The 27903-nt window shown below is 30.0% G+C and overlaps 1 long non-coding RNA gene across 1 annotated transcript in view; it reads left to right on the top strand.

The window, feature by feature from the left end:
- The window catches only part of LOC106686577 (uncharacterized), a 54971-nt gene extending 27996 nt beyond the window's left edge, over positions 1–26975 (top strand). The window contains exon 3 of the long non-coding RNA XR_001344038.2: positions 26857–26975. This is a non-coding gene — a long non-coding RNA (uncharacterized lncRNA). The remainder of the gene's footprint in view (positions 1–26856) is intronic.
- Positions 26976–27903: the final 928 nt, after the last annotated feature.

Raw genomic sequence — 27903 nt, 5'->3', positions numbered from 1 at the left:
TGGATTCTTATATAACCAAAGTAGAATTGTTATAGGCTTGTTTTAATTTAAAGAATATATAAAATTCATAAATTTGGGAATTTAAAGGCAACTTCATAGAATGTATTATGCTCTAAAGCAATACTTTAAAATATGATTTATGTTTGAGAAATTAAATAATTTGTATACAATTTATATTTTATTATTTAGTCAGATTAATTAAAATACAAAATTTATTTATTGGGTTTATGAGAGGCAAAATTATATTATATGAGGTTATATTTCAAAATTAAATTTTACCATTTCGTTTAAAATTACGAATGGATTATAATAATTAGTGTATTGTGGATTCACATATTACTTGAAAAAAATTACTAAAAGTTTTTTAGTATATAAACTGACACCATCACAAACTCAATATTTTGTCAATATAATTTACTACTGTTAGCTAAATAGACATGATGGACTTAAAGTTACTTAAGACATTTTACTGTTAGGATAAATTAAGAACGAATTATTTAATAAACATAAATATCTGAATTCAGAAACTTTTTTTAAAATAAATTTTTTATGTATTAAAAAAATAACGAATAAAAAAAAGGTAAAAAATTGCAATTTTTAAATTTATAAGTACTTTAAATGCATTTAAGAAAAAATATATAATAATAATAATAATATTAACTTTAGTCTATATTTCATTACATTATAATTTTGTATCGTTCATATTTTAAATATTTTTTATTGCATGGAATGCGGACAAAAGTTTTAATTTGTTAACTAACGAGAAAGATAAAAAAAATGTATATAAAATTGATTTTTCATTTCATATTTATAAAAATTTCTTTGTAAACTTTTCTCACTTGTAAATTGTATTATGTCAGGAAAAGGTGATTAGGAGTGCGGCCTGTGGGATAATGATCAGGAATATGTGAAACTTATCTTTTGACTTCCGGCTTAAATTGCTGGCATTTGTTATGTTTGACTCGGTGTAGATATTCCAAAATTGTATGCACTTTTTTTTTTATTTCACAATATTTTTTATAAGTAGTAATTTAATGTATTTAAAAAAAATTGAGTTCTTTTTTCACTACTCATAGCGGAATATTCAAACGCAGTTGACTCAGACCTGGAATTTAGGCCGAAACGTCAACAAAAATAAAAAAAGTTTCACTTTGTATTTGTGTACATTACTCTACCGACCGCTACCCGACCACCATTTCATCATATTGAATTAATAGTTCCAATAAACAAATCAGTATTTATTATGTTTTGTAACGTAATTATTATCCGATACCCATTTATTTTATGAAAAATAAAATACATCATATTTTAATAAATTATTATGGTTATTCATGTTATGTATAACTTATATTAAGTTGAATTCCTCTTTATTTATATTTTTAATTAATTTGGATTAAAGAATCGGAGACCATTTAAGTGAAAATAAGAGCTCGCAGAGAAATAAGAATCTTTAACAATTCTAACTGTTTTTGAGTATTATTTTGAGAATTATTTATATAGGTTGAGGTTTTAGAAAAATTGGATTAGTTTGAAAATCAAATACATATATATTAAAAGGGCCGAGACCTTACTGTAAAAAATGTAGCTAAATGGCAATTTCATAAAAAAAATTCTTTTAGACTGAAAATTAATCCGGTATCTAAAGTTCCCGGGTTTCGGCACCAGTTAAGTATTGGCGAAAGCACAATGTCAAAAAAGAGAAGAAGGAATAAGATCTAACGCGCTTGAACTGCTGTAAAATACTGATTTTATTGTGTTTGCTACATCTCTTATATACCCTCGATCAGCTGATCCCCTCATTCATATTTTAGAGGGTTGAATACTCTAGGAACTACTAAACTTTGGACCGAGAAAACTTTGGCTTATATTTAGTTTGAAAATCAAATACATATATATTAAAAGGGCCGAGACCTTACTGTAAAAAATGTAGCTAAATGGCAATTTCATAAAAAAAATTCTTTTTTTTTTTTAAGAATTGAATTTGGGAATTCCTAATTCATTAATCTAAATTGATGAATATAAATTATAAATTTATTATTTTACTTAACTATATCTTCTCTTTCCAATGTAATTTTCGTAGCTTAAACATGTATTTAGTCTCAGTAAATATGGTGTACATGTGCAAACAATAAAGCGTCGTTAAAAAAAAAAAAATGTTAATTTCCTGGGTGATTTTATTTGGTTTATATTTGCAATTAATGGCAAAAAAATCACTGACCTCTGATTATGAGTTTCACACAATATTTATATGAGCAGTTCAATTTACTACATCGTCCTTTTATTCGCAATAATTAATGAAATTTATGAGGTAAAACAACACTAAAAGCCCCAAGCCCTTGTCGTAAAAAATAAATAAAATAGCGATATAATGAACCGAATCGTTTAAATTTCAAGTTTTTATTTTTTCTCCTATTTATGTTTCGAGCTACTCATTTGGCGCTTACTTACCTTACTTAATTATACTTTTGGTATATCGTCAATTCTCCACAGCTTGAATTCTACTTGCTAAATCATTGTTGTCAGTGAGTAATCCTTCTTTTATTTTTTGAAGAGGGAATTCGGGATGCGTAATTTAATTTGTTTTAATATCAATTTTTTGTTTTTTCTCCTATTTAGGTTTCGGGTTACCCCTTTGACTCTTACTCGCTTAACTTAATTATACTTTCTATTAATAGTTTTTTTATAAGTTCAATACTGCATTAGCTCTTGCAACTTCACAGCTTTGATTCCACTCGCCAAATCATCCCTTTCGGTGAGTAACCCGATTTTTATTTATTAGAAAGATTTGCTATGCGTGATATTTTATAATTTCATGATTTTTGGACTTTCTCAAAGAGTACTTTTCAGAAGTTTTGGATATATTATTTGGTATCTGTATATCTTGGAATCTATTAACAATAATGCTGCTGTTCTTCACCATATCTCACAAGTAATTGCATTACTATTATATAATTCAGTATTATATTCGCTGGGTTTCTTTTAAGATATTTGGGAATTTAACAATAAATATAATAATAATAAAAAACATTAGTTATGTTCTGCTTGTGATGGAACGACAATGGAGGATTGTTTCCATTTCTTAACAAACTGCTCTGCTTATCATGAGGACTGAATCCGATACATGCCAAAACCAAGCTATATTAACCAAAACCATTTGTATGAATTTTTGTCTGTGCCCTCACAATCGGATCTTAAATTTCTTTTTATATATGTAACTCAAAGCCTGATACTTAGAGGTGGATACCTATCATCACAATAAGATGTACAGTATTTTGTCTCTTTTATTTTATTAAGTATGTAATGTCATTTTTGTGCTGTTTCTTTGCTCTGACTAATGTAGATAATCCCATTTTGGGTTTAATGTTTGTTATTAGCTATCTTTACAATAACATTTATGGTTTTTGTTTCTTTTATTTTACTAGCTAATGTCGTTTTTGTTCTGTTTTTTTTTTCACTCTGACTAATGTAGATTTTCCTAGTTTGGATTTACTGTTTGTTATTAGCTTATATAAATGATTTTTAATACACCATTTGGGTATCCTGTTTTGTTATTAGTTTGTTGATTGTTTTATTATTATTTAATTATTATACAATGATTGTTAAATTATATACTTTATAGGCTAACTCTATTTGTACGGGGGATGCCCCATAAACAATTAAATATATTATTATTATTATATAATAAAAAACATGATACTTTATTTAAAAAAATCATAGTTCGCATATATGGTAGGTACTTCCACAAATAGAAAACTATGCTTGTTTCAAATATTATATAAAAAACACATAAGCATATGAACGACATACTGGATTTATTTATTCTTTACAATTATAAATGCCGTTAATAAATTACTTTCATAAATAAATTTCAAAAAGTTGATTTTTATTCACAGTTTTTTTTCACAACCTTCTTCATCAATAGCATTTGGAACTAATGACTCGCAGGCAGTAAACCAACTCCAGTATCTTAGCTACAAGTTGATTTATGATAAGTATCCTGCTTTTCCGTAGATGTGGCCTCACGAAGAGCAAGTTGCATGCGAAGTTTCACTTTGTCATCGCTCTTATATCGCCTATGAAATCTACTAATACCACATTACACGAGTGTTATATACAGTTTATTTCCTTGTTCTGACGAGGTAATATCTTCGAAGAATAAGGTCGTTTACCCAATTCGCACAGGACGGCATATGGGTTATCCCTAGTTGGAAAAGTCCACCATTCCAAATTTCCACAAAAATTTTTGAAATGGAAACGCAAACAATAATATCAGTTGATAGGTATTCGGTGTTTTCATATCGTTCGCACACAGGGGATGTAGCATTGTTATGAAATCGATCAGTTCTCTTTTGAATTAATAAAAGCAAGCTTCACTTTAAAAATAAATGCATTGGGACATCTATCAGTTCTGGCCACTTTTTATGTTTAAAGTTTTTTTAGAATGTATTTTCTTTACCTTTCTAAGTCAGACCCTTTTAAAAATTGGATTGGGTTACTATTGTTACATGATCCTTTTGAATATGTTGGATGCTTTTTTATGATATTTTTATCAACCTTTTTTGTTTTTTTTTTGTATGTTTTTAATATATACTTAAATTGGCTTGGACTTGGACAAAAGAAGTTTATTGAAGTTCTGTGGCAAGCGATTTGTAATTCGTTACATTCTACTTTACCAACCTTCTTTCCTATTTCTCTCAGGTAAATTGAATTATATTTTCCAATCTTGATCATCCACTAAGCAATTGCGTAGGTTATGGAATTCTTATTCCCTCTTTTCTGAAACCAATTTCTAACCAAAAAGTAAAAACAATTGGAATCCATTGCAATTGTAAGGCATTTATCTCGTTTCTCATCAGCCAGTTTTTTAATTTATAAGTAATTAGTAATTATTATCGCTAATTAGTTAATTAATTTAAAATAATAATAATAATATAATCTGAGGGAACTCAGCAAATCTGAATATGTTAACTAATTATAAAATCATCACTCCACAGTAAAGTTAAAAAAAAAGAAAATAATAGAAAAATTCTATTTAAAATAGTATTTCTGAATGTAGCAGCGAAACGAAACTGTGGATAATTGACTTGGTGGTCTCTTGCTGACTGATGTTATCTACTGGAAGTGCTGTAAAATATCTCCTGAAGCTATGATAAAAAGAACTTGAACTTGAGAATGAAGCATTGCGCTTGAAAGCGATAGCAATGGAGTAGTTTATTACTGGACAGGCATTGCCAGGCTGTTGCGTAGCTAGATGTCTGTCTACAAACACATTTAATAGGCATGCGATAAGACCCGAAGCGCGATGCTTTTGATTCTATATAAAAACTTTACCACATTATCCTTCTTACCAAACTTCGAAATCTTCCTCTGTCCAATCGTACCATGCGCTGGTTTCAATGCTTTCTTACCGACCTCTCCCTGTACTTAGTGGTTTCAGATAAACCTCCATCAATGACTTGACGCCACACCTGTGGTTTCCCTCAGGGTTCTCTCACACTGTTCACTGGTATGCGAATGAAATGAATTCACGGGAAAACTTCAAGATGACTTGAATTGAATTTTTCATTTGGCAGAAGAAAACAAGCTTAAGTTGATTGGAGAGAAAACTAAGACTATTAAAATTGGGTCCAGTCACTTCCTGAAAACGTTTCTTCTTATTCCAACCTTGTTTCTAAATAACAACCCGATAAAATTTCACCCATCTATCAGAAACCTTGGAGTTTCCTTTGACCCTCTCCTTGAAAACCATGTCTCCGATACTTCCCGTCGAGCCCCTTCCAGTCTAAGGCAATGAAATCACCGTCACCAACTTTTTTTGAAACCCGTAGAACCCTCATAACATCCCTAATGTTCCCCCACTTTGACTATTGTGGTGCGGTTTACAGGAGTTTCTCTGGGGATCTCGAAGCAAAATTAATACAGTTGATAAATTGCTTTATATGTTTCATCTTCGGGGTCCATAGGAACACCTCTGTTACCCGATTTTACGAAGAGTTGAAGTGGCTCTACCCCTCCTTCCGTCATAAATATTTTCCTATATCTTTCCTCTGCCAAGTTATCAAATCCCGCCGTCCATCGTACATCTCTTATCTTGTTCAATTTAAATCCTTAGTACATTCCCGTAATACCCGTTCGCGGCTCTCAGACGTGTATGTAACTGCCCCTCGAAAGCTGCCTTTGACAGATTTTTCTTAATCCGTTTCTCTCTCTTATGGAATTTCATTAACACCCTTCCAATTTTCAAATCCTGTATCTTTAATCAATTGCTATCCTCCCAATTCCCGAAGAATAACAATTATATATTACAAATAATATTTGTAAATGGATAGAAAGATAGATTTAGAATCTCTAAACATGTTTATATGTTCATGTAATAATCATTACCTCATTTCTTATCTTTTATTATTTTTAGAATATACCCTAAGATTTATGATTTGTTGGAGAATTTAGTTATTTATATTTTTCGTTGTACATTATTTGTTAATTATTGTTGTTTAATTTTTTTTCTTTTTCAATTTCTTATTGTAGTAATACTTTATAGTTTAATTTTTATATTTAAAATTTTGTTTTTTACTCTAAGACTGTAACGCCTATTTTCGATGCCTTTAGTATTATTCTTAAGGGACTAGTTCCGAAATAAATAATGAAAATTATTATTATTAAAATTAAGTTTATTGCGCTAATACAGAGAATTTTTATTTCAAAAATTTTTTATTACACATTTACATAAAAATAATTTAATATTTAACTATATATACATCCAATACAGTTATTTATACATTTACAAATCTAAAAAATTTTGAGACTAAGCCAAATTTCCTTTTTATTATTCTTATTTCTTCTTTATCTAACTATTAATTTTTGGACGTGTCTTCTTTATTTAATAAATTTTTTGTATATTCGAAACTGTATATAAGTCCAATTTTTCAAACTCTTATTCTTTTTATTTTTCAGTATTACTGTTTAATTAATTCTTCCAACTAACAAGACATAAATTAGTTCTTCCATTATATACAAACAATCGTTAAAAACCGTTAATTTCCTCAATTAAGTAAATGGATGGGGTACCATAGGTTTTATTGTGTCAAAGGTTTTCTTTGGAAAAGTGTGGGTTTGGATTCACTGCCTAGACATCATCAGATATTACTTTTTAGATATAAATTGTTTTTTCGGGTATTCTTTTTTCTTATGATTTAATTTTATGAGTTTTATACATTTAACTGCAATCTTCTTTCATAGGAACTTTTTTATATCTAGAGTTTGGGGGAATAAATCATATTTTTCTATAGAGCGGGTTATCGAAACCTTCACTTTTAAAAAAAGAAATTGACTGGAAAATTATGCATTGTGTTACTTAAGAGTATTTAATATAAATGAAATTACAAGTAATGAATAATAATAAAACACTGCTGATAATTAGTATTTCCAAATTCAAGTTTTCCTTAATTGCATGTATTTAGGTGAGAAAATTATAGTATTTAAAACGAACTATTCAGCTTACATAATTTCTTTCATTAAGAAAACCCAATAAATCATTATGAAATACGGAAATAATGGAGAAAAGAATTCCAATCCGTTGTATAATGATAATTCAAATGAGTGATATTTTGAGATTTTTTTTTAACCTCACAAAATTCGAAAGGAGAGAGAAATAGAGTGAATCTCCTGTAAGGCATAAAACGAATAATGAACTTAACAACGTATAAAAAACTGTTAAAAAAATTGAATGAAAAAGTTTTATCTCTTGTTACGAGGACGGGACATATAGCATAGGTTATATGTTTGTCAGTTAGCTTGAAAAAAATTACGTGATCTCACAATTACAAGTTCAAAACATCGACCTGTTACCTATTTTTTCAGAGTTCTTCATTTGTTAAAAAACACAAATAAATTATATCATATTGAAAAACCAGTAAAACATTTTATTTTTCGACTTAATTGATTCAAAAACTCAAATACAAAACCTTTCTTGGAACAAGGAATGAAATACTCAGTTTGGTGTTTGGAGAAATAAATTGAAGCTATGGGGGGCTATTTGAAATAAAAAGAACATCGTTGAAGTTCTTTGTTCATTTTAAGTTTCCTAGAAACAGACGTTTCTATTGTTCCAGCCATACACTAATTTTAGTTTCACAATACGTACAGTAAATACGTTATAAAAATTATTGCGGCGTGGTACTAATATTACTTACTGTTGATTAGCACTAGAATAAATCATTAAAAGTGTGATGAATACCGAAAAGGATTTAAGTTTGGGTGGTAAAATACCGGTGCTTGGGTATGCTGATGATTTGGTATTATTGGGTGATGAAAAGGAAACTATAGAACTAAATATAACCTCATTAATAAACTCCAGTATGGGACTAGGTTTCAAAATAAATACGGTTAAAACAAAATACATACGAAACGCGAGCAATTTAAATGATATAGATATCAGTAGGCAACATGTTTGAACATAGTAACAGATAAGTTTAAGTATTTAGGTTCTACGGTAACTAGACAAAATGAAATTGATGAGGAAATAAAAGCGAGGTTGAAGGCGGGAATGCTTGTTATTTTTTTTATTTCGAAACTGCTTAGCTCGCACCTTCTATCCAAAAACTTAAAAATTAAAATTTACAAAACTATTATCCTTCCCACTGTTCTTGATGAGTGATAGGGCCTCTTACACTAAGGGGCAGCACCTTAGGGTTTTCGAAAATAGGGTATTACGTAAAATATTTGTACTGAAAAAGGATGAATTGACAGGAGAATTTAAAAGATTACAAAACACTGAAAATAAGGGGACAACACCCGGTAAATATAATTCAAGTTATAGCATTGTGTCTACAGAAACGTAAATGGGAGGATTGCATTAAAACTGATTTAGTAGAATTGGGTTTGAAGGGGCATCACCGGAAGGTTCGTTAGGCCTTCACATCATTATTATTATGAAAGGCCTTCTTTCTTTTTTTGAAAATTTAAATAATTTAAAGAAAATTGTATAAAATAATGATAAATATAACTAACTAACATTAATAACAATACTTTCTTTCTTTATACTAATGCAGTGCCTACTATGAACTTAATCATTAGTTATAACTAATGATGACATTTATATTGCTGGTATATAGTAATTATGAACAGTTACATTGTTATAAAAAACCCGACAAGGCTTTCTTGTAAGCTTAGGTAGGAATGTTTTTCTAAATCAAGCTCATATGAAGTGAACTGAAAACACGTGCTGACTCCAGCTTTTTTACGCTCGATTTGTAAGTTGATTTACCGATTTTCTTTTCTTGCTTTTGGGAATGTCTTTTTCTTTTTTTCTTTTCTTTCTCTTTTTGTTGGTTTTAACAATGCTTTTTTACAATATTCGTATACTGTTATCACTCAACTGAATTATTGTTACGGTTCTTAGATTACTGCATACGACATCATTCTCGAATTAATCTTCCATAATGATATATAATCATTTAAGCAATTCTTTATTTTTTCAATTTAAATTTGTAAGCTGTTAACAAAAATCAATTGTATTGTATTGTAATCCAATATCACCACTTTTCAAAATATACTTTCAACAATATTTCTCGATGCAAAATTCTTACCATTTTCTTTTGCAGAAGTTCAATGTAATAGTTATTAAAATTAAAATTTAACTCTTCACCATTTATTCAATGATAAATTATTATAAAATCAATATTGAAAATAGTTAGACTTTTATGGAGATGATTATTTTATGAACTGATAGACTCATCCATTTTACAACTAACATTTTTAATGGACTGAGTAAAAATAAAATAATGTAGAAGTTAAACGGCACGACGAATTAGTTTAGCAAAAACCGGGGATCCCATGGGAGTTTTACTAAGAAGCCTTTTAAATATACTTCTCTTAATTTCAAGTTGTTATTTTAATAATTTCAGATTGAGTTAAATGCTTTGTTATGAAAAAGTTATTTATTTTATTTTTAAACCTTAGAAAAAGACTAAGGTTAGCTTATGTTTGTTTAATAATTGAATTAATTTATTCATTTAATATTATATGAAAAACGCCGATTTAGCCAAATTTTTTTATATTTAGACAACCCATCTACAGTAAAATTAAAATTGAATGTGATACATAATAATTAAGGGTTAATAATTATTTACTAAACAAAATCGTGACCGGGTTATGTGGAGAATTTTCCTACCTTTTAAGAGAAACTGGCAATAAAAATCTATGAAAGCCATTCCTTGAGGTTGGTTTTTAAAAAGATGAAACATTTCTTAATTTTAAGCTTTCTGTATTACAAATTTTGCATTTATAATTTCCAAACCTTTTTGGAATCTTCGCCATTATTGGTTGCGTAGTCACACACATCTTTAAAAAGCAACTATACATATAATTGCTGTTTAGCAACATATTTAGATTTTTAAAAATATAGGTATTGTAATCTATTAATTAAAAAATATTTTTTTAGTTTATTTTGCTACAATAGAATAGTAATAGTAAGCATTCGCCAAAGCTCAATGAAACTATTTGGCGCCACGTGGTCCAAACGCTGTGCTCTGATTGACACTTCAAGACTTTCCCGTCTTAAAACTAAGCTGAAGGAAGTGGTATTTTTTTATAAAGAAGTCACGTAGTTTAATGCATTTTTAACAGGTTTATAGCCATGTTTCTAACGAAAGAGCTTCAGTAAGGTATGCCATCTGACTGAAAACTCATTTTGTGAAAAATTGGACCTAGCCGAGTTTCACTCACAAATGTTTGAAATTTTTTAGGAAACGAAAAAAAAAATCAATTCAATAATGAGACATTTATTTTACAGCTTAATTTAAAAATAAAAATTGTTAAAAGTTGATTTGATAAGTAAATATAAAAAATAAAATTCATATTTTAGGAAGTTTAATCTTAAATAAGTTAATATTAAAACTATTTACGATTTACAAACATATTAAAATAAATTGTGTATTTGAAAGTTGGTGGGCCTTATACCTGTTTTATAAAATGTTAAATATTAAACAATAGAGTCAAGACAACTGAAACTATTATTGATAATACAATTTGCAAAAAGGATAATCACTAGATAGTACTGAGTATGTTGGTTGATATACGAGATGTCATAAACTCAACAGTGGAGATCACAACCCCCCAATTAGCGACGGTCCTACAACACTTTGGTGACGTTTACTTAAAACAGGAAGAGTGTATTGGGGCACATATTATTTATGAATATAACTATAAAACCTGTCATCTATCAGGACCTCAATGTCCCATATGTTGCCGATTTGGCCAAAACCAGATACCATTTCTTCCATGGAAAACTTACCAACCACTCAAATCCACTTGTTTCTAACCTGGCTTTTCCTTCGTTACCTGATAATCCTCCTAGGCGTCTGAAAAGAAGATGGCTTCTAGATCTTCTCCTCTAGAAATTGGAGTTCTATCAATGGGTAGATTCTCCACATGTTTGCATCGTGTCACTATGTTACCTACAGCAAATTTACTTGTTGTATATATGTTATACAGTTGTAAATAACAATAAATAAATGATTAAAAAAAAACTATAAAACCACCTAATAAAAATTTAACCTAATAATTACGGGTCCTTCAGGTAGTTTCTTGCCAACGCACTGGAGGGGGCACTTGGATTAAGGTGTTGAAATGTAGATTAGTGAGGTGCTGTAGTGAATCGAAGAATTTGGTATGACGGCTTTTCAAAGCCCCTATTTGAAATAAAGTTTTGTGTTTAACAGTGTAGTGGAGTTTTGTTTTTATCTGAAACATTGTTACAATTTAAAACATGAATGTAGTGAATGAGTATTGACTTTATTTGACAGTTTTGAGTTAATCTGTGTGATATTTAATAGGGGGCGTAGCTCAGATGACAGCATTTTAAATAGGTACAAGAGATGTCAGCTATAGTGTGCTGCCTTCTTCTACCCCAGGGTGTTTTAAGGGCTGTGCCGAGTGTACACTGTGTGAGCAGAGTCGATGGCGCCGTGTGCGCATTGAAACTGTTTTTGTTTTTTTGGATGTCCCATCCAATTGGTTAGCGCGCGGTACTTATAGGATGACAGCATTGCGTGAAATTTTTAATAATGTTTGTTCGTCAATCTTAGCGAGAGCTAAGGCACGTATTAAGAAATTCATTTAAACGTGCATGCATGAACGAGGAATATTCTATATCCTGAGCAGGGTTTTCTCATATAATTTCATTTTTCTTTACAGTCTAAGGTTTTTTTATACCACCATATTTCTAGCAAGCTCATATGAGCTTGTAAAAAACTATTACCTAAGACACGACTTTATTAAAACCTATCTTATTTGGTCGTAGATTTTGCGCATAGTAGCGTGGGAAATGATTTGGAATTATCCGATTGGATCGAAGGGAGGGAGCTGTACTTAACTTAATAGCTGTACTATTAAAAAAAATCTGGCTTTATTCAGCTAGGAGATACGTTCCCTCCCGCTATTGTCCGCGGCTGAGTCAGAACTGGGGTGGGAGTCTAGTGCCTGATGAGGCGTTCTTGTACCCCTTCTAATACTGTCCATATTGTTGGCTTGTCCCCTCCGTTATAGGTGGATATTTTATTGCATTTTTGAAATAATTTTAACGTGAATTTCGGCATTAGACTATGTTTTATTTATTTAAGTAGAATGGAATCCAGTTTTGATTTTAAACGAATGAAATAAATTAAAGTTAAAAAAAATTTTCACTTATTTATCTATTTTTACTACAACTATCACAGGTTTATTTTAATCAATTTCTTCATTTCCATTTATTTATAACTTAGTTTTATTATTTTTTTTGTTAGTGTGCCAACTGAACGTTTTGTCAAAAATTTAAATTAATGACGATAATAACATTAATCCATGGGAAAGAGAAAGATGAATTATATATGAGTGGAATAGGAAGGATAAAATACATCCGGTTATGAAAAAAAAAAATATTTTAAACAAAAATGTACTTAAAATAACTTATTTACAAAAAAGTATCTGTATTGTCATATTTAGTTAGTGGGAAAAAACCAAAGGAGGAAAATATATTTCTGTTAATTACATTTGTCAAGGCTTATATTATATGTAATAAGAGTAATTAGTATGTCTTACTCGGCTGATATTTCATCCAAAAACGCCTGGAACTGACGATGGTTAAGCCCTCGGGATCGAATAAAATTGATGGTTTTTACTACCACATTTAATTCAGTTGGTTTTCATTTAAAATTCCGAAGAAACCTTTACGTAAGCCGACCATAGATGGTGCACCATCTGTGCATACACTAATTTTGATCATGGCAAGCCAAACTTGTGAATACTTTTTGAACTTCGCTAAAAATGTCCTCTCCTGTAATGGTTCCTTTTAGCGGCTGTAAAGCAAGTAATGCGTCAGTAACAGTGAACTCTTTATCAGCACCTCGAATAAATATAGTCAGTTGAGCTGTTTCGGACAAATCTGTTATCTCGTCTAATGCTATGGAAAATGATTCAAAACCAGCCATACGGTCAGTCAATGTTTTTATATCATTAGTCATCATTTCTATACGTTGGACATCAGTTCGTCTCGACAAACTACTTTTTCCAAATTCAATTTTCTATTCAGGACACAAAACACTGCAAACTTCTAACATACACTTCTTGATAAATTCTCCTTCGGCAAATGGTTTTAATGACTTTGCCAATTTTGAACTAACTATAAAACTAGCTTTCACATTATTACCATGTTGTGTTCTTTGTTTATGAAACATTTGCTGCTGTTTTTCCAGATTTGCAGTAAGCCTCTGGATTTTGTCTTTTTTTTATTTGTCCTGTCTGTGAGTGCAGGATAGGCTGCTTAGTTGAGTAATGCCTCTTTATATTGAATTCTTTCATCACTGAAATGGATTTAAATAGGCAAAATGAAGAAATGATCTGGAATCGTTCAGTGTAAAACAATTGAGAAGCAATAATCTTTTGTTGCGCCGCTTGTAAGGCATCAAGGCATCAAAAGCCTTTGATAATTGCCGCCACTCAGCTCGCTCGCTAACTTGACTCTGTGAGTATGAGTAAGTAGTGTAATATTTTGTTTAATTGGGTCTTCCTAAATGTATTCGCGGGCCAGGGGTTGGCCACATATGATCTAGGAGAACAACTAATTGTATCGCAAATCCACCGGATAGAAATATAAAGGGTTTCATATTTAAAGCAAGTTCCACAAAACCTCCTTCACCTTTATATTTTCTCTATAAAAAATTTCCGAAGTAAATTTTTTTCTCAATTTTGTCATGACATCGTCAATACTCCCCGATCTTTAAGCTTCAATAGCCTATAATTCCGGCTTTGAAGAATTTGTTTATTTCTAGGAAATAAATTATATAATTGTTGTGGTTTTGTAGATATTTTATTTGCTTAAAAAAAAAAGAAAGAGTATGACTGTTATTTTCTGTGACTTTTAATATCACCGCTGCGCAAAGAAAACATTTGGAAATTCAATCATTACCAGGAATTTAATCTTAAGGCATTATGTTCAAGTTCGGAGCGTGATTATTTTTTCTTATCAAGCTGGAGCAAAACGTGCTTTTGTTTGAAAATTAGTTTTCTAATGTTTCCCGGGAAGATCGTAAATTATACAATAATTAAAATCTTAATTAACAATCTGGAAAAGGACATGTTCATGTTTTTTAAGTGAAATGTTTTCTCAATATTGCTCTTTTTGTTTTCTCTGGAGATAGCCATCCTTATTTTTTCTAAAGGAATATTTGTTTTTCATATATTTTTGTTTTTGATGCTAATATATTTATTTTATATTTTAAGCTGTATACTCTATTTCTAAAATATTAAATAAGTACAATAATAAATGCATAATAAATTAAATGCATAATGTAACAATGTAGAATGTACCTGTTGCGTTATGAGTTAAAATTATATTTCAGTTTGTGAATTTCTTTAAAGACATTTTGAGAACTATCGATAATTTTTCAAAATTCACCTGGATACACTAATTTTTTAGGACAAAAATACTGGAATTTCTAACCATTAACTATTTGGATAACAACGAGAGACAAAAAAAACTGAAGTCCTATAAATTTATTTTTTGTCTTGAAATAAATTTGTGGAATACCAGATACCGATAAAAAAAAAATTTAGTTCAAACTTATTACAAGCCTGAATTATGGAAGTTCTTCATTTATGGGAGCGGCTAAGCCGACTAGTTTTTTGTTTAGTGAAATAGAAAAGCATTGTTTTTGTTATAAAAAAAACAACTCATTAATAAGATAAACAACGCGCATTAATAAAATTTACACCATATCTTACTCAGTAATACGTCCATTCTTCGTCAACATTTCACATAACACAATACACAATGATAAATATATCATTCGTTAAACAGTATATAAACGTGATGTTCAACTACAACGAATCTAATATATAAAGGACGCCCACGTGGTGTTGGTTACTTAGGGGTTAATTTAAAACAGCAAAAAAATTAAGCTGCGATACCTTGTAATTCTGAAAAATTAAAAAATACGATTTTATACTATTTAAAATAAAAAAAAAAGAATCAACTCAGTAATCTTGAACATTTAGGCTCAACTATCAATTTTTTAGACACATGAATTTGTGGTTAGACACAAATTTAAAAATTGGTGGACAGTTTGTCGAATTACGAGGATCATCATAGGTAACAAGGTTTACAATGGTTACTTAGTGCCATTAATATCTGGCACTTCTAAAATCGTGAGTTAGTATTAATATTTTTGGAATTGTGTCCATTATAGAGGAATAAAAAGCCCTGGTGGGGAATTAAATTGGCTTTCATATCTGTTGAGGATATTCTATAATAGGGTGGAGAGTTGGGGAGGAATCATCACATGACTAATTTAATTACATTTTCAATTGCACTACTATAACACTAATATAAGCATTAAATGGTGGTCCAAAACATAAAATAATAGTGTTTTGAAGAGCAATTACAAAGAAGTAATTGTAAGGCGTAATTATAATTATATAAAAGTAATTGCAATACAATTACTTCTTGACCCTTAGTAATTTTAATTAGAATAACAATTACATGTAGTTTAGCTCATATGTGAATTCAGTTTATTTGGATCTATTGTTAATATATAATGAAATATCTTGTTTGAGACAGGTTTATTAGTTATAACCAAAAAATCCCATCCATACAGCCTCACACTTTTTTTATTATCATTGACTGATACATTTCAGCAATTCCGGCCATTTTCAGGGGTCTATCAACTAAAAATTTTTAATTACATTCCATTCACTATAAATTAATTCTAAAAACATAAATCTCCTACCTTATTCACTCTTTCAGAGCTACATTGGTTATCACACTGTTGGAGGCTATTATGCCTTTGTCAAATTTTATCATTAGTCAATAACCTGTAAAACTTCTTAAATCAGGGAACAACATCCCCTAATAAATTCATTTTAATCATAATGGGCTAAATTAACTACTATTATCTAACGTATTACTGGACTTCATGAAGTTTATATCCCTAACTATATGAATTAATTGTTTAGGGTAAACATTTTCCAGAAAATATATTGAAAACTTTACTTTTAAGTGTATTTAATCTTCTCACATTAGTAATTTTTATCACCTTATTTATGCAGTTATGAATAACATTATACTTCATATGGGATGACAAGAATAGTAATTTAAAATTACATTACTGCTGGTTTCCTTTTTAGTCCATTCAGTTATTGATCTATTTATTACCTTGTTTAATTACCAACATATCCAAAAATCTAAATTTCCCATCTTCTTCCAACTCTATTCCGAAATATAATAGAGATAAAATCATTTTTATTTGATAGATCCTTAAGAATGGTTGAAGTGTGAGACTATATGGATATTTTTATTATATTTTATTTTATGTTTTAAAATCTTAGAAGATTAAATAAATCGATATGCAAGCATGCGATCATAGAATCGATTTTATATTCATTTTCAGCTTTTTCGAAAACATAAAAATCTTAATAAATCTATACGCCGACGCGCAGTCTTAAATTGGATGTCATTTTCATATTTTGGAGTCACTATAAAACAAATTATTTTCCGTTTTGTATCAAGTATTTGTGTTCGTAATTAAAATTACTTGGAATGGTAGATAAAAAAAAAGATGCAATTGCAATTACTTTGGCTTACACTGCTTGTAATTGTGGTCCAACAATTACGATAATTCACCAAGTAATTTTAATTGTGCTTCTGCAATTCCAAATTACAGTAATTGGAAAATAATTGCAATTATTTTTTGCCCAATTCTGATAGAGGGGTTCAAAGTCATTAAATTTATATATTGGCAGGGACCTTAATAAAATTGTCCATTAAGAAGGGGTTCCGTAATAGAGAGAACATCATTCCTTTTTTTCGCCCATTTCACTTATGACCCAGTTGCCTTATACTTATGTCGGTTTTGTTTTGCTTATTTATTTCAATTAATTTTTTTAAATAATTTGAGAAACCTGTTTAACCTATTTATTTAAGAGGAACATATTTAAACCTACAAACTGGACTAGCTTGGTCGGTCTGTATGCATTGATTCAGCGAATGATCTCCCCTAGCAAGAGCCTGCGGTGCCCTTCGGAAGGGCGTAGTTTCATCAATTCTCGAGGAGTGTCATCCCCTAAAGGGGGAGGAATCCTACCGTAACCCCTCCTTGTTTTCAGGGGCGCTATTTTATTATATTGGGCTCTAAGTTTTCTCCTTTTTTTGGGGGGGGGGGGGTTTTCAGCTCTTTTTTTTCTTCTGCTAACACTCGTCTGTAAGTTCATTTATCAAAACTAAACCAAGGACAGACTAGTTATCTTGTAATGTTTTTCTATTGATTATAAATTTAATGGTTTACTAACATAAGATGGTTTAGAATAGGTTACAATATATCCACGTTGTTTTTTATTTTGTGTTTGTTCTTGGAACATGTCAGACTTGTTTATTTCTGAGTAGTGCCATTCAACGCTCCCTTGATATGGGGATAAAGGAGGATCAAAACAAGGTGGCAATCAATAAAGATTAGAGCTGTCAATGTAGCACTTGATCAACGTAAGTACTTAGGGTTAAATGAATTGAGTCTAACCCTCGAACGTGTATCGATCACCGTAACACAATATTAATTGGCTGTTGTTAAGCCTATAAGCAAAGTTTTACTAAGATTGGTTCATAATAAGCTTGATGAAATTATTGAGAGCTTCGATACTTTAATGTAAAAAGAAATCGTGCATTTATTTCCATTTCATCTAATGATTATTTTTACTTGATTTTGTTTTCGTGTTCAAAGCTTAAACCGTTAAATAATACAAATACCATAAATAAATATGACTGCCTATGTGAATAGTATTCATTAGGAAACAATCTGTCTCGTATACCAGTATTTTAAAATATTTAAATGTTCATAGAAACGATTTTATTTTGAAATGTTGAGTGAATAAAAATTTGTTTCTTTTAATTTAGGGTTAAATAAAAATATCAAGAAAAAAAGTTTTTTGAGGGAATTTAGTGTATTTTATTTTGTGGTAATCCTAAATTAGATTGGCCTTCTAAATAATATTTAAAGCTTTAAATTATTGAGGTCCATCTAATGTTTCCTTCACACTTCCCTATCTTCCTATTCACGTCTCTTGGACGTTTGCCCTTTTGATTATTTCCTTTTTAATTGTTCCTTGTCTATCCTACGCCACTCTGCCCTTTTTAATCATCTCCTCATCTTGCATCTACAATACTTTCTCAATTCTCCAATTTCCTTATATATTTTGAGTATAACTATTTTGAAGAATACTATTAATATTTTGCGTCCGTGGTGAACTAGGTAAAGGTGAAGTATAAATCTGTTGTGAATTGCTAATTTAATCAGTACTATTTCTAATTAAAGATTTTTTCATTTAAAAATATGATTTTTTATAATTACTTTTTCTATTAGCTGCCTCTAATAGTGATGTACAGTGACCACTCTTATTATTAGTAATCATTGAGAAATATATATTTTTTTTAAATTAAAGATTCCCTTTCAATTATATATTTTTTAACATTAATAATATAAAAGTTTTGAATAATCGAGTAAATAATTCAAGTTAAATATTTTTGTTAAATTTTCTTGTCAAATGTAGTGCGCCAAGCTCGATGACTAACAGAATGGGGCCATGCTTGATCTTCTTCCTTCTTCTCTTTTCTTGTCTTTGATTTCATGTGAAAACTTCTTTTTTAGGAGGGTTGGTATTGAAAAACTAAATAATATCCAATGAGGAATAAAACAGCAAAATAATGTACGGGAAGCAGTTGAAGGTCAACCAAGAATTATATGTGGAATGTGATCTAGCTCAATAGTGTATTAAACGTTGTTATATCAAAATATTTTTATTCTAATAATTGACATTATTCCACTTATTAAAATATAAAAAGCTATTTTCAACCACACAACTATTTTTGATGTCGACATTTGACAGCTAGACCAACGTTAAAACAACCGAAAAGACTATAATGATATTTTAAACTGTTGATGTTTGTAGTACATGTATGTTTTAATACAAAAATATCAATAATTATTTTGTTTCCTTTCGTATTGGTGGAAGAGAGAATGAGGATTTTGTATAAGTGATGAATAAGAAAGGTAATTGCATAACCGACAACTAAAAAACTGATTTCATAGGATGTTCTCATTCCCTAGGTGAAAAATATTTTCTATATATATTCTATATTCAGCAGTTGGAGGAAGAGTGAAGTTTTGAGAAGTAATACCGGATTGAGGATGAACCAAGCAGTTTCTTACATTAAAACATTAAACCTATCTGTTCATTAGTGTTCAAGAAAGTTGTCCGCAGTTTTAAAGTAATATATCTTGTAATTTTCGAAATAATACTATCTAGGGAGTAAGAGTGAATACTAATAGTCTAATGACCAAACCAAAGTATGATATGTTATGACCCATTATATTTCGAAGGTAGAAAAAATTTGTTAGAATAGGTCTCACACATTTTTGGAGTGCGTGGAACCTTTAACTGTGACAACCTTAATGTTAACGTCTGTAAATGTCTGTTTTTATCTTTATAGAAGAATTTGACGTCTTCTCATAAAAAAATCTTTTACGTTCTTTATTATATTTCGAACGAAGACCAGCTCATTTTCAACTTGAATTAATTAGATGATTTTCCTACATCTTTTATATTTATTTAATTAATCATTATTCTGCTATCAAGGAATTGATAAAAAGTTCATACAATATTTGTATTTTTTTCTTTATTTATTATTGCAACCACTTATTTCTTATAAATTTATTTTAAGAAGTAAAAAAGGGTTGAATACGTCCATGAAGTAATAAAATTTATATTTGTATACAATTATAATCATTTGAAAAATATTTAATTGAAATTTTTTTATATCTCATTTTCCCAGTATCAAGGTAGAAAATATATATTTCTATTTTTTAATATTTTTTTTCTGTATTGAATATTATAATAAATATAAAATGTCTCAAATAAGACAATTTGATTGGATCCATTCTAATATTGTATACACTATAAATTAAAAAAATATTATCTTAAACACATTGATTCATGTTTTAAGTATTAATGCTGAGCTTGGGTACACCCGAACCAAGCTCCGATTTTCATCCTATAGCCCAAGTTAGACTTCAAGAGACCCCAGAACTTCTCCATCAACCACACTGTTATGAAAGCCAGCCGAGGTCAAGTGCACGATAGCCAAGTACTCGAGTGAAGAAGCTGGCTACTGCAAGCTCTCCTACAGTTCATCTTTAACAAAAGATCTCTCTGGGCTCTTTCAACGTTCAACCTTCGAGAGGGTTTATTGGGATGAAAAGGGAGCGACATGATGGACAAGAATCGAATCTTCCGGTTCCGGGGACTCATCAGTTGTAGATGAAATTTACAAAACTTAAAATTTACCAGGTCAAGATGCTGTTAAAAATATTCATCATTGTTTGCTTTATTATTTATATTGAAATGGATGGATTGGTTCTGTTACACTTAAGTAATCATAATCATCATGACATAATCGTGTTAGAACGAGTATCAAGCAATTTTTTCAATATCTAACAATTTTGTTTGGGCAATCTATCTAGATCTCGAGTTTTTTTTGTTTGTTTGTTATCATTCTTCGGTATTTCCTTCATTTAAGGGAGGATACCAAAGAAATTTGTTATTAATAAAGTCCGGTTTCAAACTTTATAGACAAGTTCTGCGCTTATAGCGGGGCGATTGTCTTTCCTCTATTTTATTTAATTTAGGACTAATTCAAAAGGTATGACCGTGGGCTGTAAGATACATAATTGCTAAAGGTTTTTGAAAAAATCAGTAAGGTATTTAGAAATTAGTTTATATAGTGTCACTTCATCACATAAAATAGCAGCAAAGGGTGGAAACAATTTAAAAGGTATGACAAAAGAGGAATTCCAAATCTGTTGCTACTTATCTCACTCTACTTACATCTGTCCAGTGACGCCAGTCCAAAACCGAATCTACCTGGTCTGTCTTGACGTTATCTTCCCACGTAAGATTGCCACTTAGCTCTTGGGCTTATTGTTTATTAACATTTTATGGATCCGTTTGTTATTAATGTAATAGTATAACAAAGTAAAGTACAGTGCCCCCAATCTCACTTTTCTCCCTCATTTTGTTGTCGAGGTTTGATTTTTATTGAGGCAAAAGCAAAACAAATTTTCAGTTAGAATAGAGTAATTTGTATTTTTGTAGGAAAAAAATGTGGTATTCTCGGAAACACATTTAAAATCATACTCTCTCGAAAACAGAATTGTCAATATTGTAATAAAATTTTCCATATTTCACATCACAGCGCTATAGTTTTTTTATCAACAACCAGCAGCGACAATTATTAGGTTAGCTTTTCAATTTTCACAAATATGGCACGGAATAAACAAAAAATTTAATAATATAGAATAAATAAATAGAAAATAAATGGATTTTTGGTAAAGGAAAGGAGGATAACTCTTAGAAATAGCTTCCCTTTAATTCATAAAAGACCTTGTCTAAAAAGTACGAAATTTAGGAACATCTATCAAACAGGAAAATCTATTTGAGCACGGGAAATTCCTTTTACTAATATGTAATTTATATATGTCCGATTACGGATTGATAAGTATGCTGTGTGATATTGCAACCTGATGTATTTAGGCAGCATAGATGAATAAATTATTTCTCTCTCTCTCTCTCTCTCTCTCTCCTCCACTTAAAATTACGCAGTCCATAACAACTATCCAAAAACGTAGATGTAAGACTTTACTTCATACTCATAAATTGATAAGGAACATATACACTAACGTTAAGGGGAGAATGACGTCTCAACGTTCTTCACTATAAAGTAATAATTCTCAAAAAGATAATCATTGTCGAACCGTCTGTGAACGCCAAATGATCAGGCTGAGATGAAAGAACTTTTTTTGGACTGGTCTTATAGAGCTTCGTTGCATAGTATATTTTATTGGAAGGAATATCAAATAACTACTGTTGCTATCGGTATTGAATCCCTGGATCTTTATTACCAATATTTGTAAACTGTAATTTACTCTGAAATTACTCCTAAAATGATGTTTATTCTAATAAAATGGTTTTCTGATCCTCCAAAATATTTCGATCATCACAGCAAAGAATCTCAGTTCCTTTAGTATTCGGTTAGAGGCCTGTGATATCGGTTAGGCTAAAGGTTCCACTTTACTGTATCGTATGGTTAGCCGGTTTGATCGTCGCCCATATATGAATGTGATTTGTGAAAAGATTGCCATGAATATTGTAATATTTGCTTCCCATCTGAGCCCTTTGTGAGGTTAGGAAGAGGCAACATCAAAGAATGAAGTGCAGTCTGAATTATTAAGTTATTACCCTTGTAACGGAAAAGCCTGGGATTGAGGAAAAAAAATCTTGTAAACCAGTGCGGTGTAAAAACAAGCGGTTGCAAAGCCTTGAGTAGATTTCTTAGGTAAATGCTCTGATTTTTTCTCCCTTCTTTTGAAAAATTCACAAAAAAAATGGATGTTTTTCTAAAATAATAAAAAAAAAATTTAATGTCTTCACAGTAACATACAGTGTATATTTACATCAAATATGTACGTATTTAATTGTCTTTAGTTTTTTTTTTTTTTTATTCAAACAATTTTAACAGCATTTTTTGTCTTTACCATAAAGTAAAGCACTCAAAACAATATGTTAAATTCTAAAAAAAAAAAGAATCAAAAACTTTCCAAATCCTTTTTCATTTATTATTTTTTTATTAAGTTGTAATATCATTTATAAGAAATAAATAAATTCTTCGTATTTTATTAAGACCGTTTTCATTTTATATTTATCCTTTGATGGAGCTTGTTCATATTATTTTCAAATTTAATCCAATTTATAGACTTTAATAATAAGACTGAAAGCTATTTTGTCTGGCACTTAGATTTAAGATATTTAGTAGCAATTAATAAATGTGGATAATTTCTCTTAAAATATAGAACATGAAAACTAGTATATTATTCCCGGACTAAAACCCTTTAGATCAATTGTAATTTAAATTTTACAATAATATATGTTGGCTACCAACACAGTGTGGCCGCTTATATTAAAATTTTATATAAATAATATTAAATACAGAGATTAAAAAAAACTAACATAAGGGGTTTAAACGAGAGACGGGTTGGTATTTGACTTATTAGAGGGAATAGAGATCCAGTGATATGCAGCTTAAGGAAAAAGTAAAAAAATGATTTATCAAACGCTGCAGTTCGGTGAGGCGAATATCGCCCTCCTTTATACAAAAAAAATCTTTATAAGTAATATTCCATTACTGATCTGATGTCTAAAATCAAACTTAAATTAATAAAATATAAAAACAAACAATCCAGGAGTTTTTTATTGATAATTGATTTACCCATTTTTAGCAGATTATAATAAAAAATGTTATTATGACAGCAGAAAATCTATCGTTTAGCAGAAAATCATCTAATATAGATGATTTAATTTTTTTTTAAACCTTTATTAGTAATACTTATTGTACAGTGTGAAATTTAAATAAAATGAATAGGTTTTAGTTCTAGACTTTGAATTTATCAACAAAAAAAATAATAAAATAAAAACCCATGACTTTTGAGAAGTAGTTAACAACTCATTTTGTTGACCAGTATTAACTAAGGCTTCTTTAGGGTTTTTGTTTATTCCTTGAAATGATAATTTTAAATTTCATCAACGCTTATGATTCTTTCTGAACGATATAAGAAAGTATTTTCGATTTTCTTGTTTGTTTAACCGCTTTTGAGCTATAGATGAACAACTCCTCATTTTGTTGACCAATATTACCTAAGGCTTCTTTAGGGTTTTTGTCCATTCCTTGAAATGATAATTTTAAATTTGATCAACCCTTATAATCCTTTTTGAACAGCAAAAGAAAATGAGGTGTAGATTACTTCAATTGTATGTTACTCTGAATGTTGTTGTTACCTCTTTTGTTCTATAGCCCTGATAAAGACCTGAAACTCAGGTAGAAACGTCGGGATAAAATAAATAAATATGGTTTTGTTTATTTATGTTGTTGTTTGCTGACTGCACCCCCCCGACAAACTTCTCCAAGCAAAAGAAAATATTTTAATATTTTGCTTTACGATTTGAAACTACATTCGTATTAGGTAAGAGAGAGAGTACAATGAAAACACTCTAGAGAGACCTTCCGTATGATATCTCCAAGTAGGATAGTGCTATAAACAATAAAAATAAATTGGTATATGTGGCAGATATATTTTTCTCTGGATGTAGCCATTATTCCTACCCCTTATACATAACCTCGGATATGGTAGCTCCTCAATTTAGCAGATATGTTTTAGGAGGAGGCGGAGGGGCGGGGCGGAGAAATTCTCTCGTTTGTCCCTCCAAGGCTTGAAATGTTTGCCGGCTCCCTGTTATGGGCCTTTCACTAAATCAGGTCCCTCGTGGTTTTTGTCCTCAGTCTCAGCTCCGGCTCCATATGGGATTTTTTCTAGAGTGGCCGCGGAGGCAATACAAAACCTAGCCATTTTCCTCGACAATGGTGTACGAGAATTCTCTTTTAAACGGATCTTCTTTAAGAACGAATTTTTTTTTTCAGGAACATTATTCATCACTGTTTCATCTCTGCTTTTTAATTTTTTTTGTGTTTTCGTCCCTGTTTCCTGAGGCAAACAATTATTGTCCCCAAAGATCGCCTTAAACGCGAGGGGTTTCCGAGGACACTCTGGGGAAATTCAGGATCCCTACGAAGCCCCTGAAACGGAGAGGGGAGGGGGACTTCATTGTGAAGAGAAAACTCAATTTATAACAGACGCCGTTGTTGTGAAACCATTTGCCTCGTTCATTCGGAGCTGTGGACGAGGTAGCCTACGAGCCTAATTAAATCATCTTAAGGAGATATTACTCCCTCCAGAGGGCCCTCCAGCAACTTGCTAACTGAACACCAGCGAGGTTCGCTTTTCGACTAATGAACACTTGTACCATTCATCTTTAGCTCCTCAAAGGACCGGTTGTGCTAAGGAGTCGGCATGGAAATAATTTTCATCCTAAACGTCATTTATACTCCGCATTTACGCCTAACCAATGGCTTTTTCAAGGCTTTGAGTTTCCAAGCGTAACTACTCCTTAAAAGATTAATTTAGATTTTCTTAAAGATTAGTCAACAGTCCTTCAATTTCATCTTATATTTTAATCAAATACTTTTTAATCTTTATATTTTAATAAAATACTTGGTAAATTTTAAATTCACTTTATTTTTGAAGATATAGTGAAGTTCAGAATCGAAGGTTCAGAGATTCTTTTTTGAAATGCTCAAATTTTATCTAATTTGATAATAATTTTAATAGTATTTCTAATAATCATTCCTTATTATTTCTTTGTTTTCTATATACGTTAAACGATGTGATATTTTCCTGCATATTTTATACAAATTTTTTATAAAAAAATCATAGTGGATTTCGAAATGGGGGGAAAAGTAGAGAAAATAAAAGAAAAAAAATCACATCTTGCTAAGATATGATATAGGATGGTGAGGTTGATGGAACTGGATTTACATAGTATGGATCTACATTTATGGTTAATTATCTCTCCTTTAATTACTGATTTCCTCCTTGAGCATCCTTTATGTTCCATATCTTTAAAGGCATACACATAGTATTGGTTTGGTTACCTCAGATTCATTGATACTGACCTCATCTTTGGTGATGATGAAACACTAAAATTAGATTAAGATATAAATTAGATATAAAGATATGACATTTTATTTTTGTTGACAATATATGATAAGGGTCTCTGTGTTTTCCATGTAGCTGCCGAAACAGTGAATTACGCGTTGATTTAATTGATCACGTGTGCATTAAATATTGAATAATAATAAAAAAAATAATATTTCTTAAATATTGTATAAAGTTTCTTTTTTCATTTTTATTAAATTGTAAATTGTTTTAGGGTAGCAAGCTTCAAACTCTCATTTCCTGTTTAAACATTATATTGTTTCTTCACACATTTGCCATTTGCTTACGTTTCGACGATTTTTCTCCCATTTTTAAAACATATCTTTAACAATTACCTTTAATAACATTTAACATACCTTTAATTCTCAATAATTTGTTAGCTATTATTATATTTATTTTCCGGAAATTAATTTTCACCATTTTCACTTTTTATTCCTTTTTTTACATCTGAATAACGTTTCGGGTTCTTCTTTCCCTAATCCTGTTCTTATTATTAATTTCTGGACGTTTGTTATTTAAGATTAAAAATCATTATATATTTCCAACAGAATATAAGTACTAATTTATTTATTAACCAGGTTCTTTTTTATCTTTCATTTTTTGCTCTTTTAAAATAATATTTGCCTTTTTAAATGCACTTTCCTCATTTTATGTCTACTCGTCTTGATTTCAGTGCACTGCGTAATGAGCAGAAGAGCCCAACACGTTGTTCAGATGTAAAAAAGGAATAAAGAAGTAAAAAAACAGTGCAAATTAATTTCCTGAAAATAAATATAATAAAGTTTTAACAAATAAACCCTTTGGAATTTATTTGTAATATTTAAATTAATTATTTTATATTGAAAGTTAGCTATTATATAATATTAGTTACTTTTTATGGTTTTACTGTGCAATTAATATCATTTAAATAAAATTTAATCCGTGGCCATTAATCTGTTTTATACTAATTTCTTCATTTGACTTTGTCACCTGTGTTTTTATCTAATGGCTCTGCTCTATTTGAATATCTATTATTGTAGCCAATTTTTTATTTTTTTTAGGAATTATTTTATTGGATATTTCTATTGTATTTATGGTCATAATTTTTTATTTTATTCATAATATTTGCATTATGAATTTCCAGATGTCCAGCATTTAATTATGGTTAACTGTTTTGTTGTTGTTAGTGGTATGTTTACTTCTAATAATATTTTGTTTTTAGTTGCGCTTGCTATATAGAGTATTTCAGGTCTTTCAAAATTATATTTAATGCTGTGTGAATTAAATTAAAATTACTTTACACTAATGTGGATATAACGACTATATATGCGTATGGATTAAACATTGAATTAACACTAACATTCCATTGGAAATCATTCAAATTATTTGAGGTTCGCCAGTACCGAATCACATTCTGTCATTTGTTGTGGTGTTTGTTTATATAAATGTTATTTTTGTTGATCTACATTCAAGAACATTTGTAATTTAGGTCTATTACGATGGTCTGTCTTTTATTTTATATAAAAAATAAATTTGACAATCTCTAAAAAAACAAAACAATAAAAGTCGTTAACACTATCAACTGCCAAAATTCAAATGCTTTCTCTTCCATTCCTGACAATCCTCCGAGGCGCCTGAAAAGAAGATGGCCACGAGACCAGCTAATGTAGAAGGTCTTTAGAGTGCTACCAATGGATAGTTTCTCTACACGCTTGTAACACTCCATTTTAACTGAGATCAA

This window comes from Halyomorpha halys, unplaced genomic scaffold (assembly GCF_000696795.3).
Source record: "Halyomorpha halys isolate HHAL.00 unplaced genomic scaffold, Hhal_1.1 Scaffold840.1, whole genome shotgun sequence".
NCBI classification, from domain to species: Eukaryota; Metazoa; Arthropoda; class Insecta; order Hemiptera; family Pentatomidae; genus Halyomorpha; species Halyomorpha halys.
The sequence above is the reverse complement of the archived record's forward strand: the minus strand, read 5'-3'. Positions and strand labels throughout refer to the sequence as shown.